Source organism: Triticum aestivum, chromosome 5B (genome assembly GCF_018294505.1).
Source record: "Triticum aestivum cultivar Chinese Spring chromosome 5B, IWGSC CS RefSeq v2.1, whole genome shotgun sequence".
In the NCBI taxonomy this organism is placed as follows: domain Eukaryota; kingdom Viridiplantae; phylum Streptophyta; class Magnoliopsida; order Poales; family Poaceae; genus Triticum; species Triticum aestivum.
In genome coordinates this window covers 623,244,840-623,252,805 of record NC_057807.1, presented here as the reverse complement: position 1 = coordinate 623,252,805, position 7,966 = coordinate 623,244,840, and the positions used below count along the sequence as shown (strand labels likewise).

General features: G+C 42.5%; 1 pseudogene; it reads left to right on the top strand.

Moving 5' to 3' along the window:
- The first annotated feature begins 4,835 nt into the window (after window positions 1–4,835).
- LOC123115125 (BTB/POZ domain-containing protein At2g46260-like) lies at window positions 4,836–6,128 on the top strand (annotated as a pseudogene).
- Window positions 6,129–7,966: the final 1,838 nt, after the last annotated feature.

Here is a 7,966-nt window from a genome sequence, read left to right as displayed (position 1 = left end):
GCAAAGTTGATTGAAAACATAGTCTGTTGGTTTTCAATAATGTTTATGCTTTTTACTTTGATGTTGTGATGAATTGTTACTTGTTCATGAGAAGCTATACGATAAAGTTTTATGATAAAGTTTGTTGTTGTTGAAATAATGAGCATGATGCTACTATGTCCTTATTTTGTTTTTATCAACACCTCTATATCTAGACATGTGGACATGATTTTCGATATCGGCTTTCGCTTGAGGGCAAGCGAGGTCTAAGCTTGGGGAAGTTGATACGTTCATTTTGCATCATGTTTTCCTACTGTTATTTATAAAGTTTTTTATGCTTTATAACACATCATGGGGTAATTGTAATGCCTTTTCTCCCATAATATGCAAGGTTTACACAAAGAGGGAGAATACCGGCAGCTGGAATTCTGGACCTGAAAAAGCTATGTCAGGGATACCTATTCTGCACATCACCAAATGAGCTGAAATTTTAGGGAGAATTATTTTGGAATATATAATAAATATTGTAGAGAAGAACTACCAGAGGGGGCAGCCAGGTGGCCACAAGACACCAGGGTGTGCCAGACCCTCCAAGAATGCGTCGGTGGGTAGTGGGCACCTTAGCCCACCTCCGGTGCAAATCTTCTGGTATATAAGGTCTTTTGACCAAGAAAGAAAATAAGGAGAGGAATTTCGGGACGGAGCGCTGCCGTCTCAAGGCGGAACTTGGGCGGGAGCACTTTTGCTCTCCGATGGAGCGATTCCATCGGGGGAACTTCACTCCCGGAGGGGGAAATCAAAGCCATCGTCATCACCAACAACCTTCTCATCTTTGGGAGGCCAATCTTCATCAACATCTTCAACAACACCATCTCATCTCAAACCCTAGTTCATCTCTTGTGTTCAATCTTTGTACCGGAACCTCCGATTGGTACCTGTGGGTGACTAGTAGTGTTGATTATATCTTGTAGTTGATGCTATATGGTTTATTTGGTGGAAGATTATATGTTCAGATCCATTATGATATTTAATATCCCTCTGATATTGAGACTGATGAATATCATTTGTGAGTAGTTGCCCTTGTTCTAAGGCCACGGGAGAAGTCATGTTGCGAGTAATCATGTAAATTCGATATTCGTTCGATATACTGATGATATGTATGTTGTGATTCCCTTAGTGGTGTTATGTGAATGTCGACTACATGACACTTCACCATCTTTGGGCCTAAGTGAATGCATTGTGGAGTAGTCATTAGACGATGGGTTGCTAGATGACAGAAGCTTAAACCCTAGTTTATGCGCTATTTCGTAAGGGACTGATTTGGATCCATATGTTTAATGCTATGGTTAGATTGTTATCTTAATTCTTCTTTCGTACTTGCGGATGCTTGTGAGGGGGTTAATCATAAGTGCGAGGCTTGTTCAAGTAAGAAAAACACCCAAGCACTGGTCCACCCACATATCAAATCATCAAAGTAATGAACGCGAATCATCAAAGTGACTAGATGAAATTCCCATGTACCCTCAAGAACGCTTTGCTTATTATAAGAGACCATTCCAGCCAGTCCTTTGCTACAAAAAGGATTGGGATACCTTGCTGCACTTTTGCTACCATTACTGTTACTTGCTCGTTACAAATTATCTTACTATCAAACTACCTATTACCGACAATTTCAGTGCTTGCAGAAATTACCTTGCTTAAAACCGCTTGTCATTTCCTTCTGCTCCTCATTCGGTTCGACACTCTTACTTGTCGAAAGTACTACAATAGATACCCTATACTTGTGGGTCATCAGGCCTGTGTAGCCTTCTTACACTCACATGTGTTGATTTCGGATTAGCTTTCTTAGATCAAGTAGGAGCAGCATTGATACACTGCAAATGGCATACCACATAGGGCTTCAGGCCCACATTTCTTCCAGCCCTATAGGTCCCATGCCCCTCGACAGGAGAGAAAAACTCAGGCCTGATATCTTGAGGACAAAGCTTGTCTCTGATAGCATTTTGAATTCATCACCAACCACTTCTCGCCCGTCGCAAGAACTACAAGTGCCAGTTCCATTACCCATTTTCTCATAAAGGAGGGAGAAAAGGCTCCTTTCTCTGGACAATATAAGCTTTTGCAAATATACTATGCTAGAAAATCTCTCTTCTTCCTATACTCCACCTTGTCGCTCTCCACCCTAATAGCTTCTAACTACTATTTTCTACACTTGTGGCCCCAAGGAATCAGCTGGAAGTTGACAGTCACTCATTCTTTCATGTCACATACTTTGAATTCCAAACAGTCATTGGTAAAGAACACCTCCCTTTCATTTGCGGCATCACCGAGAAAAATATGTGAAACATTTTGCATAACTCTTCCATGAATCATTTGTGTGCCATCATGTGTCTCGTACATATACTCAATAAAACACATAATGTCTTTTCCTGAATCTTCTAATTTGACCGTTCCACCAACAACAACACTGAGATCTCCAACTCTCACACTTTTGTATAAAGCTTCTCTAGTGGTGTATTTCCAACTGTTTGACCTTCCCACTCAATTACTTCACAACCATCTGATGATCGGTTTCTAGACCTTGTTGACGGCGACGTCCTCGAAACATGTTCCTTGTCAACTTCAACCTCCCCTTCAACAGCATCTTCTTCATTCTGTTCTTATTCCTCCACAAACTCTTTGGGCTCATCATTTTTGTCTCCCTTCATTGAGTCCTCCAGAAAATGGGTTGCATAGGAACCACCACATATCTTGCTCAACTTTGTGGTTGTCGCACGGATAAGTGTTTGTTTTGTTATTGGGGCCATTTTTGCACTTGGGTTCAAATTCTATCCTCCCGCTACTTGAGATTTCTTCTTCATCACATGCTTTGTGTGCCCTTTTTATACCATCTACAAGGCATGTGAAAAATGCGCACCACCCAATAGACTCCTCTGGATAGTTTGCGAACTGCTGAAGGATTATCTGTCCATGCACCACAACATATCTTTCAACAAGTGTTGCATTTGTTGAAATGAATGCAGGATGCCCTCTCACAAATTCCGCTACCCTCTTGATAACATCAGCAAAAGAAACATTGAAGCGTGAGTTTGTTCTTTTAAAATGGCGATGACCCAGACAACCAGTCTTGCAGTTTGAAGGATAGTGTCACACCATGGCGCATACTACTTCGTTGGCTTGCGTAACTTGTTCATGACAAAATTAAAATTCCTATGTAAGTAGAGGGAGGTTTATATGAAGGAATTTCAATATTTCATGCATAAAGAAAATGCAAATTTCAAGACAAGATAAGATCTGAATGCATGGCAAGCAATTGTAACAGGTGTTTCATATATATAATGGATTAGAGCTGCATGAGTACTTACCAAGCTATGTCGGTTCGAATAGATATGTAGATCATTGAGCCACCAAATTCTACAGCCCATTCCTTCACTGGACTTAGATAAATTGGAATCCCTTGATGTTCCTGGTGAGATGTACTCGAGGAAGAAGATGACTCTGCTGGGTCAACTATTGAACAGAAAATGCCATCATCATCTCTCATACAACTAGACCCAAAGATCACTATATCATTGTAAGCACCTAGTTTCATGGGGATGACCTCCAAAGGCATGAATCTAGAGTCTGAATTATATAGAACCCACTTGTTGAGTATTCTTACTGGCATGCCATCATTATTGTCAAACATGTACACATCCATTTCTAAATTGCATGGTGTATAGTATGCGGGCAGTGGGTAGTCGTTGGCAATCTCAGCTTCACTGATCTTGGTGTAGGCATTTTTAAATTTCCATGAACTTCCACTCTTGGCTCTCATCTTCTTCATTTTCCACTCTTCCTCTTCTCGCAACAGCCTTGCAAGTTTCTCTTCTTCATCCTCATACTCGGTCACCTGCACCTCCTTGCACCGCCCATCCTTGATCGCCAGAGTTCCATGTGAGGCCAAAGCTGCCGGCTTACTGAATCCCACCGTAGATTTACACTGATTTCTTAGTGCAACAAGAGAAGGCCGCGTGGACACCATCTCATCATCATTGTTTGATGTATGATCCAGTGCAGTGAGCTGGTTATGAATGAAATCACCCACGGAGATCACAAAGCCCTTCCTCACCATTCCATTGAAGCTTCTACTTGAATTTATGGAATGAACAGAGTTAGTGAGCACCTCTTCTACACTCAGCAAGGGATTTCCACCGATCGATCTAGCTAGCTTCCTGTAAACTTCAGCACATACACGAGCTTGTAGACTGAAATGGTCAAAATAAGACCCATAGCTTCTTATGGGCTTCACACATTTACAGTCAGCAAACTCTATTGAGAGCCAAATTAGCGAAGTGCCTTCTTTGTACCCAGAAATTGCCCAACCCTTGATCTGCACAAACCTCAGACTGCGTATTCTATTTTTCCTGTGCTTTTCCATCTCATCATCAAAGGGCATGACAAGAGCTGTCATGGAGACACCATCACTCTAGGACATTTCAAACGGTGGTACATTACCATCTCTACCATGTAGGATGAAATCGAGGAGTTTCCTAATAGCCTCTATTTCTTCTTTAGTTTGATTTTCCTTTATTTTGACAAACGAACCTTCTTCGGATAAGTCAATTGCCTTCTCTTTTATATTTGGACAAGCATCAACTCTCTTTGGTCACTTGCTGGCAATTTCCTGGTGACCAATGTTTGTGGTAGCATTTGTCTCCTCAATGAACGCATCATCCCTCTTATGAGGCTTTTCTTGTTGACGTATAAATGTATATGTACTCGGGTGTAGAAAAAATTCAGATCTGGTCGCTCTCGTCTCAACCTCGGCAAGGTCAGGTTTTACCCTGTCCCCGCGCATCCGTCCTATTCTGGAGATGGCAGAGCCGGAGCACATGGACAAGGTCGAAGCGACGATGACCATGGCTATGCTGGTGGACGCGTGGATGTATGGCTTCGAGCCTGACGTCGGGTGCGCGTTCGACTCCGAGAAGTTCTCTAACTTGATGTTGCAGATAGAGGTCCTCGCCGGAGGAGGATCTGCCCCAACCTCGGTGAGCAACAACGACGAGAAAGCTGATAAAGGACATACAATTGACTCCTCAACAATGGCAGGTACTCCAGTTTTAACACTAAAGATCCTTCTTATGTATTCGCTTATTCTCGATGGAATAAGTCCTTTCTTTCTAAAGCTTTTCACTAATGGCATGAAAGAATCCGATGAGACGCATCCAAGAATTAGGATTGCTGATTCGGAGGAAAATTCCCTTATGGAGCTTCTAAGATTCATTTATAGTGGAAAGTTGACAACAATTGAGCCCATTCTTCTGCTCGACATCTTGATGGCGGCCGATAAATTTGAGGTTCTTGCTTGCATGAGGCACTGCAGTCAGTTGCTCACAAGCCTGCCTATGACCACATAATTTGCATTGCTATACCTAGACCATCCATGCTCCTCTTTAATGGTTGCTGAAGTACAAAGTGTAGTATGTGTAGCCAGCCAAGGAATTCCTTGCTGACAAATACAAGGATTTTCGTAAGTTCGAAGCTGAAGTGATGAACATCTCTCTTGTTGGGACCGAGGCCATCTTTTCGAGTATTGACATGATGTTACTATCTGAAGATGAGGCATATTACTTCTTGCTCAAGTGGGCCAGTCTACGATACCCAGAATTTGAGGAAAGATGGAAGATCTAAAGCTGTCATTTACTTCCGCTGGTATGCTCAGTCATATGACAGGTTTGTCACTTCAGAATACCCTAGGATGCACTAATGATGATATAGACCATGAGCAATTAGCTCAACGTATTGTTGAGGTACTTCTATACAAATCTTACCCCCTATTCAAGAATTCATCCGATTAACCAGTTAACTTGCCGATTAATCCCTACTCGTAGGGTTACCGAGTAGCCGATAAACTGAAAAATCGTCCGATTAATTGATTAAATGACCGATTAACTTACCGATTAGCCGATTAATCCCTACTCACCAGCCAACCGAGCAGCTATCAGTTAACGATTTCCTCAACAATGATCTTACCCAACACAGATGGAAGGTACTCCTACAGCAGAAGTAGCAGCCCATCACAATTTTCCGAGCAAACTTACGAGTTGAGGACCATGAGAATTGTTGCTTTGGTCGACCCTGCCCATAGGTTACAGCTTACATGAATCACCATTTAGGCCTACATGGTATCAGAGCCAAGAGGTCTTGAGTTTAAGATCCGGCTGGCGCAATTTAAAAATAAAAATTGCAGTTCATATCCGATCCACATTTAGGCCCGAGGGAGCTACACGTGAGGGGGAGTGTTAGATGTATAAATGCATAACCCGTCTTTCCCCATCAACTTGAGCTTTTGTGTGAACTGGCTTTTGCTTGCAGTTCTATATTGCTTGGCGCCTCTTTATTCCTAAAAACGAAAAAAAATGTTTGCTACACTTTTTGATAATAGGAATGTTGGACACATTTTTTGAAAAAAAATGTTGGATGCATTGAAAGAACTGAATGCAATGCAAGTATCTATGCATCAGATGAAACCCATACATAGAAATATTAACATGGCTGATGTTTAATTACTCATTCTTTGATCCACCCAAGCTAATTATGCTTCATTAGTTGAATGCATGAGATGGCAAATATACGAATAAATAACAATGGTGTCTCGATCCATATCCTCATATAGTACACTGCATATCAAATTAATAAAAATAAAAATATTATGAACGTGTACTTTGATATATGAAGAAGTGTAGTGTTGCATAAACTAAAGAATTTCCATGAATAAGTTAATGTCTAAAATTTGGGAACAAAAATAGCAAGGTAAGCATACATACCTACAGTACCCGCAAAATGTGCAGAGTTTGGCATAATCCCCCTATAAAGTTTGGAATCAAGTAGATATGTCAATTAGGAGTTCAGATAAATGTAGCAATCAAACTGCGAAATCAGGAGTCTAGCGGTTATGCCGCAAATCAACAATTTGTTAACACATTTTCAAACAAGGACAAATCATCGGCGAAGCAGCCAACCATGGAGGTGAGACCGCAAGATCCCTGACCAAAACACACCGAAAGAACAAAGAAAAGCACACACAACACGTGATTCCACCCCCCTACCCAGTCGGCTGTCATTCATCCAAGGCTACGATGCCCCGGCAAAGATCCAAGAGCACACACGCTTCAACCAGCTGGCTCGACCCACACCATCTAGGTAAGACCAAAAAGGTCCATGATCAAATGGTCAGAACCCGCTGAAAAATTGGAGAAATTGCATGGCATCAAAGAAGTACACGCCGACACAATCGGCAAAGCAAACGAAAAAAGCAGAAACCAGATCCAATCCCTGCCCCAAAAACCAAAACAATACGGTGAAGCAACCAAATCGAGACAAAAGACGGAGAGCAAGCATGTGCCGCACGCACGCCCGCACGATCATACGTATGTCTTACCGGGGTAGGTGGGGAAGGAGCCAGCCGGCTGGTCCCTCCGGTCTCCGACGGTGAGAGAAGAAAGCGTGTGCGTTTTGAGGGAGGAGGGAGGGTGCGTCTCGTCAGCTAGTTAGCCTCGCAGGTTCGGTAGGAAGCGATGAGCGAAAGGAGAGCAGACGCGTATGGGGGAGTGAGAATTGCAATGGAGTCGGGGCAGGGGTATAAATAGAGGCGTGCGCGGTCTGGCGATAGAGAGAGCGAAGTGGAAAGATGTCTGTCCTTTCATTCGTTCGAGGGCACAGGGCTTGAGTTTGGACTAGTAAATGTGCCCATGCGTTGCTATGGGTCGTAGTCTGGACCATCGACATAGATGGTCAAGAAGCGCCTTCAGCTGTCGTGCTTAGTTGGAAGAACTGTGATCGGATAGGGAGCAGTGCTCGCTGGACCAGGTGCCTTTTCTATTACTGCTAGTCCTGAGCGATGCATAATTGTAACCTTCATATGTAAATTTTCAAAAATAAAACTTCCCGTGTGCTCCCATAAAGCATGATTAATTCTCTGTATCTGTTTTCAAAAGGATCT